The following is a 15,092-nucleotide window of genomic DNA, read 5'->3' as shown; positions in this document are numbered from 1 at the left end:
CATATTAGGGATATATGTCCATACATGGAATAGTATATGAAATCTGGATCGGTTCACATGAATCGCATTAGGGATAAGGTTCGTCAAAGAATTATAGCCGCGAAGAAATAAAAAATTGACACGCTCGATCTTTTATAATTGCCAGAAGGCAATTCGAAGCAGCAAAAGAGAATACATTTCAATATTGAACGAGTTGAGAATTTGCATGGAAACGGATTCGAAGCGATCTTTTCGCGACGTTTACCGCGCTACAAAAAGAGCAGTCCTAGTTCCTCTCTGCTAGTTCTTTTTATTTGTTACGAGACATTGGGAGCAGTCTCTACCCGTGGAGAGGTCGCATATTTTCGGTAGCGTACAAAGGAGCTTACAAAGCGAAAGCTGTTACGGTGGATCCATCAAAGGGAACAAGCGACTCGGATGACTTTTCGGATGGCAAAAGAAATTTTGTTCTTGTTTGACACTTTGGGTCCAACTTTGATGGATTTCTTTCGCGGCGATGGGGTGAAAGGGATTCTTTTAAAATCAAGTTGAATGACGTAAATGACTCGTAAGCGATGACGTAGCGGTGGGTCGATGAAGATTCATTTTATGGTAATGTCAGAGGGAACGGGGTCCCAGAATAACCTACCTTCCGGCCAGTTTTCAAACACATGGTGCGCTATGTCCCCCGCAGAGTCGCTCGGACTGAATAGGAACTCTTTTGTCTTACCGCTGACAAGAATGAGACGTAGGTTTATCTGAAAAATATAAAGAATACATCGTCATTAATGTTCTCTCCTTTCATATTAAACATATTAACTCTTAATAGTATATATTAATTCTTAATGGACTACATTACACTTTTGCAGTCTGGTTTTGCACCCTAAGTCATATAGGGTGTCATATCACTTGCACCTTGAGGATGTAGATTCTTTGCCTAGTTTTTCATTTTTATGCGCATTGGGTTTTAAATTGGACAAAAGTTGAACCTGTTTTGCTTTCGAGATTTTAGTAAGTCCATAACTGGAAATGGCAAGCACAAAAGAGTTTCTGTGAAAGACGAAGATGAAACATCCTCAAGAAAATTGTTGGAAAGATATTCTCAAAAGCTTTGCGAAGTCTGCAGTTCAAAGAAGCGAAACAAGATGTACATCAGCAGGAATGTTATAAAATATTCTTAAGAACCAGACACGTAAACAAATGTGTGAAATTTTATGCATGCTTATCCAATTCTCTTAAAAATGTCTGGAAACCGAGAGAGAAAAAAGCAGTTTATTAAGTGTTAACTGTACGACCGTTTAGTAATGTAACACAAAGGATCCATATATCAATTCACAATGTATAATATCTCATTACTTTTATTTATATATTTATTCTGGTATATTACCTGAGTAAAGCGAAGTATGCAACCATTCGAATAACTATAATCATACAGCACTAGCGTGCATGGAAGTAAAAAAGGGTACGAGGGTGTACTTAAAAATCGGAAAAGGATAACTATCGATGTACCATAATTCTCAGTTTAAAAAAATTGTAACAAGGCACGGGTCGAAATAACTCGATTAAATCACCACCCTCGGCGTTTGCAAATTATTTCCGGATTCGAGGCCGGTAATTCTTCGTCCCCTCTATTACACGGACTTAGAAAATGAACTCGGACAAAAGCTGGGACTACGCATCATCCATGGCACCCTTCGCCAGTTTTTTTGGCCCTCCCTTGCAGGCGTACACGTGTCGTAATTTTCGTCCGTGTAAATCCACCGCTCTTAATTTTCGCTTCCTCGCTGTACACTTTGAATCACAAATGTGGTTCGTGCCCCTACGAGTCGTATCTCTTCATCACGCGTGCAACTTGGAGGGTTCAACGGAGAACGCGTAGCAGGGAACAAAGGAAAAAGGAAAAAGAGTACACTCCGCGGGCACATTGAAAAAGCTCGAAACACAGTGGGACAAGGGTACGTGGAGTGAATGGCATTTACGGTTCACGATGTACATATATGCTTTAACTCTTATCTGTCTTTGCTTAGGGACCGTATGAAAGGGAATTAGTCCCGACTTTGTCCTAAAACCCTTAAGCCTGACTTTTACGTTTCGGTCACGTTTACGAGCCCCCGAGCGATAAACGAGTCGAAAAGTGGAATTTTTCAGCGGATTTTTGTGTTCAGATACAAATATTGCAACATCTTTTCTCGCTTTCGTTTGTTCAACAAATTATCGGATATTCGAGTCGCAAGATACCAACGAGATACTTGTGCTTATTGATAAGTTTGATGGATAGCAATGTTAGATACCTATGTCAGATAGCTGCGTTTATTCGTACGTTTCTAACTACCTACGTTCTTAGACATCTATGCTCCTAGGTCGGGTCAGTAAAGTTTCTACGTTATTTCGAACGGAGTAATTCCTCTAGGAGACGCTGCGACTTATCGTCGGTCTCGAACGCGTTAACGAGGCTTCAATTGTCGTAAAAGCCAGCACGTTTCGTTCACGCGACGACAGGGACAATTAAGACCGTATTAATCGTCTCGGTTTCTCTCTTTTTCCCTCGTTTCGCCGGACGGCCGGCGAATTACGGTCACTGACCGTTCTCCGGACGCAAATTCAATTACCGTCCCGCGTGAAGACCGACCAACATAAATAATTACCGACGAAGCCAGACTCGCGGGGGAGGGGTGTTGTTCGTGACCCTTCGTGGTTCCTGCGGTCGCGAGAATCCGTTGCTAGAGTTGTTGCGACATAAATCATTGTCACCCTGAGGGCCGAATTATCGCCCGACAACGCGCGAACCATCCGCTGCCCTTGCCACTCGCCCTAATGCAACAATTTTCGATTTTCTGTCACTACAAAGTTTCACCGATTCCTTTGTTGGAATTTCACAGGAGAAATTGAGAAAGTTTTTCGGCTCATTCGGAAATGTTTCGTGATGGAAAGGTGCGGACGAACACCTGTGGTATGCTAATTTCTTCTTTCATGTTTCATGCAAATTAAGTAGGTAATCTTGGTATTTTTAATTTGTTTCAATTTTGTATATAAATTTTCTTCTCTGATAAAATTTAGTTCCATTGAACTAAATAGGTACTGTCTTGGTATTATTAATTCGTTTCAATTTTGTATATAAATTTTCTTTTCTGATGAAATTTATTCGTATTGAAGTCCTATGTTTTGGGCAGTGTAGTTTATAATTTATAATGAGAGAACTGTTCATATTAAGCAGACAATCTATATTCACATTTCTGTCTTCTTGTGAACTAAATAGGGGTATGTTTTCAAACAAATTTTTATTAATTTTTTTCCAAAAGTAAAATCTTCCTATTGAAAGAAATCTTTTGTTTTCCTTTCAAAAAATGTTAAACTTGAAAGAATCTATATTAAATATATATTCAAAATGACTGACAAAGAACAGATATAAATTCTTTTCGGAAAAAAGGTAAATTGACATCGATTGATCTTACGAAAGATGCAACTACTTCCGCAACGACCTGTATATTTTGTAATTTCATAAAAGGCTTTCAGGTTAATTAAATTGATAAAGGTGGCCATAGATAGGCAATTATTCTTTCTTTTGTTATAAAATCAATTTCGGGTCGAAAACGATTAACCGTATCAGTTAGTTTATCCGCAAAACACCAGAATCGAAAGCTGGCCAATAATTGAGCGCAGAGGATAATAGGAAATTAATTAGTATCACCGAGTCGTAAAGCTTGCTTCAGGCAGCGAAAACAGAATTTAATGCGATGCAAAACTCGTTGATGTTCGCTAATGTTTCGTACTTTCTAATTAATTCATACGAAACGATACGTGTTGCTTATGATACACGGCTTAGATAAACATTGCTTTCAGAATGAAATGTTATCTATGAAAAATTGTATCTTATTTGAGAGCGGTCTTGATGATAGTGTCTCACGCGATGTCGCGTGCGGGATTGATATATTAATTTTACTACGCATTATGTTCGATATTGAGTTGGATTGTTGGGAGTATGATGTGGAAATTTTTGTCGAATTGAGGAAAGGTGAGAAAGTTGGAAATTTGAGAATTTGGGGGTTTGTAGAATTGGGGGATTGAAATTTAGGAATTTGAAGATTTGAGTATTGGGAAATTTGGGGGTGGAAATGTGGGAATTTAGGTATTCGGGAATTTGGGGATTCGGAGATGTAGGAATTCATAAATTTTAGAATTTGGGAATTTGGGGATTCGGGGTTTGAGAATTTGGGAATTTAGATATTTTAATATTGAGAAATTTGGGGGTAGAAGTGTGGGAATTTAGGTATTTGGGAATTTGGGGATTCGGAGATGTAGGAATTCATAAATTTTAGAATTTGGGAATTTGGGGATTTGGGGATATAGAAATCCACAAATTTCAGAATTTGGGAATTTAGGAAATTGGGGATGTAGGAATCCACAAATTTTAGAATTGGGGAATTTGGGGATTTGGGGGTGTAGGAATCCACAAATTTTAGAATTGGGAAATTTGGGGATTTGGGGGTGTAGAAATCCACAAATTTTAGAATTGGGGAATTTGGGGACTTAGGAGTGTAGAAATCCACAAATTTTAGAATTGGGGAATTTGGGGATTTGGGGGTGTAGAAATCTACGAATTTAAGTATTGAAAATGTGGAAATTGGGGGACGTAGAAATCCACGAATTCAAGTATTTAAGCTTGTGGGAATTTGGGATTTGAAAATTTGGAAATATAGAGATTTGAATATTTAGGAATATAGGATGTGGAGATCCAGAAATATAGGTACTTGAAAATTGCCAAAATTGGCAAAATGAGTAAAAAAATTTGAGAGAACTCAAAACCTTGATACCCAGATTTGAAAACAGAATAATTTAGAAATTTAACAGTTTAGAAACACCGTACTATAATCATCCACCTCTTTCTCAACACCCAGCGCACGTCGAGAGCCCTCGTTCACCCCGTTATTTACCCGAGTACGCACGTTTCGTCGATATTTCCCGTTTTTATTATTAATCCCACGTAGTTGCAGCCTTCTCGTGTCTTTTCTTAACAAAACGTACTGTACGTGTACACGTACATCCATATTTAACGTAGCCGGGGTGGCCACCCTTTTTCTTCCCCTCTATGTCTCCTTCGTCGCTTTATCTTTGAGAACTAATTGTTACTGAACATGCGGTTGAACTTCTCCGGGTAGAGAAGCCCAGGAGGCCGGAAAGTGTTGTCAAGCTGAAACAGCCATCCCTCCTCGGCTTTTAAAAAGCACCCAGTCGTGGATGACGCATCAGGTAGCACACGTTTTCCTCGTGTACACGCAGACGACCAGCGTGTGCGAAGCAAAAAACCGAGTATCGAATGCTACCGCATGAATAAGTCCCTTTGAACTTTCCACCACCCACGCTGCACTCCGAAAAATCTCGGTTTCAACCCCTTTCTCGCTCGATACACGTGTACCGGCTGGGTCTCTAACGTTAACAATGTTGCTGCAAGGTTACGTATCGTGTTGCGATGTGATCATTGCAACGATCTGCATTCTTTTTTGTTTAGGTTCTCAAGTTCACGATTTTTCACGCTTTGTAAATTTCATGTGTGGAATCTTTAAATTTCCAATTTTTAGATTTCTAAATTCTTAAAATTCGAAATTTTGGGATTTTCAAGGCACCAAGGTTCTCTCAAGCTTTCCAACCCTCGAATTTTTCCAATTTCCAGATTTTCAAATATACAAATTTGTGAACTTCCACATCCCCAAATTTCGGAATATTCAAATCTCTAAATATTCTAATTTAGGAAATTTCCGAATACTCAAATCTCCACCCCTCGAAAATGTCAAATTTCCAAATTTTTGATGTCCCGAAGTCCACATTTCCAAATCTCCACACATATTAATTTCTACGCTTCATCCCTAAATTCCCAACTATCCACCTTTCCGTATCCCTAAATCCCTTCCAAAATCCCGAAATTCCCAAATCCCCAATTTCCTAAATTCCGCCATTGCAAAGTCAAAATAAACCGGTAGAAATATCCTTAAAACGTTGAAAGAGGGAATCCGAAAACAGCTTATCCTTGATGGCACTCTGCATACAGTACCGTGGAGATCCTGGAATAAGGCCACCTAGTAACCGAGAATCGTCGAAATTCTGAGAAATTTTCACGGTTGTGAAAGAACGACTCACTTCCGGTACACGGCTCCTTTGGAACAGTTTCTCCGCTTAAAAAGAGCTGAATACGTACAGTTTAAACAAGATTCTGATCTTAAAGTTCAGGGTCCTGACACGGACGTAAACGTAGAAGCCATGAGCATTATTTTCTTAACATCCTGTACAGGGGTAAAGAAAACTCCACGGGAAGGAGAATGAGCGTGCTTGTAACGCAGTTGGATGGTTCGTAAAGAGTGACGCTTTGAAATGGTGCTTCAAAGATGAATGTAGTGTCGGGTGCCTCCATCGTCGCCATGGCTCTTTTCTTTGTTTGCACGACGGGTTTCGGTGCTTTGAAGGAAAAAAAGCTGAGCCGCTGCCACTCGCCAACACTTTACTCCTTGCTTTCTAGCTAATTATAATCGTGTCACATCGAAAAATAATTCATTGTTTTACTCTCTGTATTTGTCACGTTTTTCGTAGCTACACAAATACTCCATTTCGAAATAATTGTTTGACGTTATTCGATGACGGAAGGAATGACATTTGTATCAATTTAAAGCTTCGAGTGTGATGACAGTTACTGGATACAGCCATTTAACAAAATGGCTCGGTCACGTCAATTATGGGGACGCATGAAAAATTTGTTGACATAAAAGCATCTTAAAATGGCGTTTATGATGTGTCAATTTAAAGCTTGAAGTTTTAGGAACATTAATATATAAATACACTGTCGATGTTTTTAAAACAACATGGCTGACAACCATTTATAACAAATGATAACCAGTTTTATAACAGGAAAAGTCTATTATAAATCGATGACATAAAAGTATCTCGAAATCCTGCTTATAATATATCAATTTAAAGCTTGAGACCGCAGGAAAATTACTATGTAAATACATCATCGATGTTCTTAAAACAAAATGGCTGACAACCACATATAGCAAATGATGACAGATTTTGTAACAGAAAAAGTCTAATATAAATCCATGACATAAAAGTATCTCGAAATCCTGCTTATAATATATCAATTTAAAGCTTGAGACCTCAGGAAAATTACTATGTAAATACATCATCGATGTTCTTAAAACAAAATGGCTGACAACCACATATAGCAAATGATGACCGATTTTGTAACAAGAAAAGTCTAATATCATTGGACAACATAAAAGTATCTCAAGTTCGTAAAATTACTAAATTATTAACATCCTATATGCTTAACAAATAAACCATGAATAAATAAAATAAAGAACAATAGTCCTCGTTTACAAATCATAAAATGTAAAGCACTATGCACCTCGTAAAATCGCATCGGCCTTTCCAACCTCCATTTAAAACTCCAAGAATAAAACGTTTATATTGAACATTTTTGACTCGACATTTCGCGAAAGAATCTTGCAAAAATATTTCGTCGAAAACATTCTTCGTTTGCATATTTATAAAATTCTCGTTCGCTCGTATTTCATTGCGGGACCTCGATTTATATTTCTTCATCCGGGTCCTTATTTTTCCGCTCCTTAATTGCATTAGAACCATAAATACCATAAACTTATTCCAGCATAAGAAAACACTTTCCAAGAAGTATTTTTCTTCATCAGAACGAGGGATTTAACGTGTACGCGAAGAAACGCAAATTCAGAAAGCCGGGATTTTTATATGTATTTAGAACTGGAGATTCATCCATTCACTCGTGGAGTGCATATTAAAATTGCATTCGAGTATAATTTCAAGAATTCGATGAAGACGGTGGATAATTTCGAAACGAATCGAGTGCTTCAACATAAAATAAATAGATGAATCCACATAAAATGAATAAATGAATCTACACAAAACGAATAAATAAAATGTGTAATGAATTAAAATAAATCAAGTAATGAATCCAAATAAAATAGATAATGAATTTAATTAAAATGGACGACAAACTCAATCAAAAAAGAAATAAGATGATATATAGACAAAGTAATTTCCGTAATCAGGAAATGTTTTCAGGGAATTGCGGTCGGATCCATTTTAAATCAATTTCGGTGTTAATTGATGAAGCAGCCTGTAGCCATTGTAATAATAACGGTGTACTTTAGGAGAGAGCGATCGAACGTGGACCATTGATCGTCGCGAAAACTCGTCGACCGGAAACCAGATGCGAGAACACCAATTTGCATTATGCATCGTGTCGCGACCAACGATTCCAACGACTGTGTTACCATCGCAATACGGATCGGTGTCTGTTTGCGGAGGCAGAATTTCCAACGTGGAAACCTAACAAACGAAAATCCTCGACCGTTCGAACCGCGTTTCAATGGATTACCCAGAAATCTCTCCGGGAAACTGTTCTTCCATGAAAAGCTCGCCTTTACCGAACGTTCCGATCGACTGCTCGAATATTTCGAATGCTAGATAGGGTGCTTTATTATATATTTAAATTACATTGTTTTTGGATGGATTGCGAATTTATATTAATTTATCAAGTTCGAGATTTTTATAGATGCTTAATTTTTTAAAATGACAAGTTTTTAAATTTTTGAATTTGCGTGCGAAAGCAGCAAATTTTCAAATCCCCAAATTTCCAACCCCTTAAATTTCCAAATCTCCAAATTCTCACATCCCCAAATTTCCAACCCCACAAATTTCCAAGTCTCCAAATTTTCAACCCCCTAAATTTCCAACCTTCTAAATTTCCAACCCTTTAAATTTCCGAGTCTCCAAATTTCCAACCCCTTAAATTTCCAACCCTTTAAATTTCCGAGTCTCCAAATTTCCGACCTCCTAAATTTCCAACCCTCTAAATTTCCAACTCCTTAAATTTCCAACCCCTTAAATTTCCAAATCTCCAAATCTCTAAATTTCCAACCCTTTAAATTTCGAAGTCTCCGAATTTCCGACCCCCTAAATTTCCAACCCTCCAGATTTCCAACCCCTTAAATTTCCAAATCCCCAAATCCCCAAATTCCCGAATCCCTAAATTTCCAACCCCTCAAAGTTCCAAGCCTCCAAATTTCCAACTCCTTAAATTTCTAACCTTGTAAATTTCCAACCCCTTAAATTTCCAAATCTCCAAATCCCTAAATTTCCAAACTCCTAAACACCCAAGTCCCCAAATTTCCCCAAATGTCCAAATCCCAAGCTTGAACCCTGCTAATAGTCCTTTTGATCATCTTCTTCGTGAAATTTCGGAACACATCGTGACACGTCGTTCAACCGTGAAAATTCGTCGGGAAATTCGCGTGTCTCTCATTTAACGGGCAAAGAGGATCGCGCCATGCACCCGTGGCGCTTTCGATTCAGTTTTTCTCGATAAAATACACGAGAACGGTACTGGAACACCCGGTAACTGTGTCAAAAAGTGTCACATCCGCGACACGCGACGTGAAATTCAGATTTCATAAAAAAAAAGAGAAATGAAAAGCACGTAGAGGCGGTTCGAAATAGACAACGGGGTCGCGGCAGAAATATATTCGTTGGTTGATGCGCGCTTGGGCTTACAGCAATATATATCCTGTTTTATTCAGGTTAATCCCCTGCCTTAAGACTTTTTTTTCTCTAGTTGGGTAAAAATGTATGCTTACGAAACGAGGAAAAAATTCGTTCTATCTTTCTTGCTTTATTACGTGGCTTATAAATCAGCGTGATTTTTTTTTTTAGGGAAAATAGTTGCATCGGGTTTAACTGTTGGGCGGGTTGGTGGGGTCAGATTTGACACTGTCAGAGTTAATTTTGTATTTTCTTTGAATGAAGTAATTTAAAATGAGGTAACAAAAATGAGAAAAAATATTGGATGTTCTTTAACAGATACTGTTGGCATTTAAGTCTTAGTCCATTTATCATGTAACTTAAAGTACTTCATATTAGAATAATATAATTTTGGACTGTTGTAAATTGATCCACATGAACTTGATTTCCATTTGTTGTACAACGTATAAAATGATCAATGATCTCATACTGAAAGTGAGAAGCATATGTGATGCTCATATCACATGTCCACACATGAACTTGGCTCACAATCGTTATAATATAATACAGATATAATAATGGAAATGATAATACAATAACAGTTCATCATAACAAATTTTCAACAAAGTATAAGTAGACGATTAAATGGTCAAAGCCGCGATATATCTCGAGGCATAAACGTGACGAGTATGTCATAGTCACAATGTCGGTACCACGGTCCAAGATTCGATGAAAAACGATATCGAAGAATTCATCGAGCGAAACAGTGTCGCCTGGATGGCGATAGAGCTACTCACTCCTTGCAGGGACGTTTTAAGCTCTTGCCTCTCCAACGTAACAATCCTATACAGAGTGCGACTGTGACCTAGAATCTTAAAGACATATTCCTTGGATTTGCTGCTTTTAACTACTTGACCATAATAATCCATAGCCTTCGCTCTGGATTCCGAAACGACGCAGTCAGTTCGCTGTGAATCAGTCCTGTTGCCTTGGTATAGGTAACAAGCAGACGGTGCATAAATACATTCGCTGATGTGAAAATGTATTCGGAACTTCTTGTACGTTCGACGAAGAAATAAGTAGAATCGAGATTCCGGATGGATTTATTCGTGTCAAGAGCGAATCAAGATTTCTTGGAGGAAATATAATGAGGGGTTTATTTGAGGATTTTGGGAGGATTTGGAAGTTTTGGGTGGGTTCAGCGTTGGATGAATTCTGGATTTGGGGATCTCTGGGTTTGAGGATTTCTAGGTTTGGGGATCTCAGGGTTTGGGAACCTCTAGGTTTGGGGATCTCTAAGTTTAGGGACTTTGGGATTGGGGATCTCTGGGTTTGGGGACCTATAGATTTGGGGGACTTTGGGATTTGGAGGACTTTGGGATTTGGGGGACTTTGGGATTTGGGGGACTTTGGGATTTGAGGACTTCTGAATTTGGGGATTTCTGAGTTTGGGGATATCTGGATTTGGGGATCTCTGGGGTTGAGGACTTCTAGGTTTGGGAATCTCTAGGTTTGAGGATCTCTAAGTTTAGGGACTTTGGGATTGGGGATCTCTGGGTTTGGGGACCTATAGATTTGGGGGACTTTCGGATTTGGAGGACTTTGGAATTTGGAGGACTTTGGGATTTGGAGGACTTTGGGATTTGGGGACCTCTGAGTTTAGGGATTTCTGAGTTTGAGGATATCTGGACTTGGGGATCTCTGGGTTTGCAGTCCTCTAGATTTGATGATCTCTAGGTTTGGGAACCTCTGTGTTTGGGGTCCTCTGAATTTGGGTACCTCTGCGTTTAGGGTCCTCTGAATTTGGGTACCTCTGCGTTTAGGGTCCTCTGGCTTTGGTGACGTCATTTAGATTTGGGAACCTCTGGGTTTTGGGACCACTAAGTTTAGAGATTTTGGGCTTGAGGATCTTTAGGTATGAAGATCTCTGAACTTACGACTTCTGGATTTGTGGAATTCTAGGTTTGGGAACCTCTGGATTTAGAGACCTAGTTGCAACATATTCTCTATTGGATTCAATATTCGAAAATATTTGCACAACAAACATATTGTAACGAAATAAGTACAAAGCTAATATAATATGTATATGTATCAATAGATCCACACATGAAAGTAGCAAATACTGATACGTGTATATCATGCATACGATACGTGAGTGGCCGGTGTATGTGTATATCTGTATACGCATCGCGGAACAAAATGATAATAAATAACATAAACTATCCAAATCGTTGCGTATTCAGCAGTTCCAGTCGAACGGTTAGAATTGCGAGGGAAATGATGCACGGTTGTTTTTCCGTTGATAAACTGGCTCCGGTCGAGGTTTATTTCCATTCACCACGTGCGTCGGGAAATATTCTTTGCGCCATAATTCATGGAGGGATTATTTCACGGGTATTTGCCTAATAGACCAAAATCCAAATGGATCCACGCCATAATTAGCTTAGCAGGCGTATCAACGTTGCTAGAGTGTTTTCGGAGTGACTTTGAACAGATGTCGAATGAATTTGAAGGAAAAAAGGTATCGGTATCGGCTTACGCTCTATCCAGCTATGGGTCTACTATGTTTTTTCATCGAGAAATAGAAAGACGATGAAATACGATCGTTGATTCTAGGCAAGTTACGCCTACGTCCGTTCGACTAAATGAAGGGATATCCTCGACGTGACAAGATCCCGACATCGTTCGAGCAACAAAGAACATTCTTAATACTCTTCGTCATAATACACCGATTATTGTGTACTTACTTGTGTCCACGTACTTCGATTACTTAAATTGATTCTCTTAGGAGAGGTCACATGGACGTATTATTACAGGTTGGGTTCATTAAGGTGATATGGAAGGTCCACAAAAAATTCAACTGTTGTCACTTGATCGGAAAATTAATCTCTCATCTAGTGTTCTTCGAAACAAGTACTGGGATCAAATACATGTATGGTAAAATTTTGTGTAACAGTACGAACTTATGGCGGACGATCCGAAAAATAGTAATTGATATCAGTAAGTATAATAAGCATAACACGTATAATAAGTCAAAATGAATGAAATAATATATGTGGTAAAATCTTGAGAGTTTTAACAATATATACATTAATTTAATTTATTGTTATAATATAATGCTCTGATATGTAGTCTAATATGACATAGCAATGAATGTATTAATTTCATTTTTTCTTAAAATATGATACTCTGCAATGCACTTTAATATAACAGTCTTAACAATGAAAACTTTTATTTCATTTTATTTTACAATATAATACTCTGCTATATGTATACTGTAATATACAGTCTTATCAATGAACAAATTAATTTAATTTTTTCTTACAATATGATACCCTGTCACACACTCTAATACAAGAGTCTTACCAAAGAATATATTAATTCAATTTTTTGTTGTAACATAATACCGTAAAGAATAACGAAGATATCTTGTAACATTTTCACACAGATGTTCATGTAATACATTTTCTGAGATACAATGTAAATGATGTATTTCCGAGGCTTTTCACGAAAGCACACGGTATACGAATATAACGAAACGCGGCTGTTCGTTATGTACTCTTAACGAGAGCTTTAACACTCGAACCGCAACGAGTACACTTAACCCATCTACATTGATAAGCGTGTCGGTAGATTTTTACAACCTTGATCCTAATCAAGCGGATCACAACCGCGTCTAAACCCGAGGAATTTTATTCGGAGTGTTCCAAAAAATCTGTCATCTTTAAACAAGATTTTAGAGATATTGTGATTATAAGGTGTGAAGGTTTGAAACTTTTTCAATTTTAAAGTTTTGGGTTGTTTAAGGGTGGGGATGTTAATTACGGGGGGTTGGGTTGTTTAAATTTTATAATTTTGGGATTTGGGGATTTTAGAATGTTGGAGTGTGCTAATTTTAGGAGATTGCAATTTTATAATTTTGGGGTTTTTGGACTTTGGGGTCTTGAAATTTTAGGACTTTGGGAGAGTGGTATTTAAAAATTTGGAGATTTTGGAATTTTGGGACTTTGAGAGAGTGGAATTTAATAATTTTGGGATCTTGGAATTTTAGGACTTTGGGAGAGTGGAATTTAACAATTTGGAGATTTTGGAATTTTGGGACTTTGAGAGAGTGGCATTTAATACTTTTGGAATTTTTGAAGTGGAAAACTTGGGAGATTAGAATTTTATAATTCTAGGGTTTTTGGACTTTGGGGTCTTGGAATTTTGGGACTTTGAGAGAGTGGAATTTAATAATTTTGGGATCTTGGAATTTTAGGACTTTGGGAGAGTGGAATTTAAAAATTTGGAGATTTTGGAATTTTGGGACTTTGAGAGAGTGGAATTTAATACTTTTGGAATTTTTGAAGTGGAAAACTTGGGAGATTAGAATTTTATAATTCTAGGGTTTTTGGACTTTGGGGTCTTGGAATTTTGGGACTTTGAGAGAGTAGAATTTAATAATTTTGGGATCTTGGAATTTTAGGACTTTGAGAGAGTGGAATTTGATAATTTTGGGATTTTTGAAATAGGACTTTGGGAGAGTGTAATTTAATAATTTTGGGATCTTGAAATCTTGGAACTTTGAGAGAGTGTAATTTAATAATTTCGGGACTTTTAAATTTTAGGACTTCGAAATCTGAAATCTGGAAAACTTTCAAACTCTAGTAAACCTATAAACTGAAAATGCTCTATCGTGACAAATCATTGAAATAATAGAGTTTGATGTATCGAACCTGTTTCATAATTAGCTCTCACACGATAACCACCTATTTCTTCAGAATTAAATTCCAGTCGGTCAAATGCATCCACTCGTTTATTTAAAATAACCAGACGTATAACTTCATCCGTTTACGCAATCTATTTTATTGCACAGATTTTCCCCTTTATATTTCACAATTCTATTAATATTCCTATTAACGTCACGCCGTGCTGTGCAGTTATAATCGTATTTCCGTGAAAATCAATGAACGTTATTTCGTTCGTAAATAAATGGAACATGTAAATAGTATAAATTAACGGGTACTTTAAGCGGAATTAATTAACGTGTACCAATAACGTCTCTTTGTTTCCTACAATGTTACCATAATATGTATTACATTATATTCCATTGTTTACAACGTAATTAAAGATTGTTTTCTTTGCGCACATTACACGTTTCATTTTCTTTCCTTCGTTTGTTAATTTACATTTAAACGAAACGATTTTACACGCGTTATTGGATGTTCCGTAATAACGCCATTGTCGAGCTAATAAATAACGAACGAGGAAAAGTAATTAAAGTATATAAATTTATAGGAATGATTTTTAAGCAATACATCTTGATACTTATTTAGTTCTTTCGCTCGAAGCGCGAGGCTCATTTAGCTTTCACTGCTTTCACCTCGGAGAGAAAGGACTGATCTCCATCTTGAGATGCTTATATATGGTGTGTCGAGAAAAATTGGGAATTATGCGAATTTGGTAGCTTTGAAATTGGGTTTTGAAGGGGAGGACTGGAGATTGTTAGGGGTTGGATGTATGGAGAATTTTGGAAACTTGAGAAATTGGGGATTTGAGATTTGGGGTTTTGGAGATTTGGGCACTAGGAG

At 37.5% G+C, this 15,092-nt stretch overlaps 1 protein-coding gene across 4 annotated transcripts in view; it reads right to left on the bottom strand.

Annotated features, from left to right (window-relative positions):
* Positions 1–628: 628 nt before the first annotated feature.
* tsl (membrane-attack complex domain containing protein torso-like) overlaps positions 629–15,092 on the bottom strand; it is a 137,851-nt gene continuing 123,387 nt past the window's right edge. For all 4 annotated transcript variants that reach the window (XM_076531801.1, XM_076531802.1, XM_076531800.1 and 1 more), the window contains exon 5: positions 629–737. The gene's annotated coding sequence lies outside the window, so the exon portion shown is untranslated. The remainder of the gene's footprint in view (positions 738–15,092) is intronic.

This window comes from Megachile rotundata, chromosome 5, assembly GCF_050947335.1.
Source record: "Megachile rotundata isolate GNS110a chromosome 5, iyMegRotu1, whole genome shotgun sequence".
NCBI classification, from domain to species: Eukaryota; Metazoa; Arthropoda; class Insecta; order Hymenoptera; family Megachilidae; genus Megachile; species Megachile rotundata.
The sequence above is the reverse complement of the archived record's forward strand: the minus strand, read 5'-3'. Positions and strand labels throughout refer to the sequence as shown.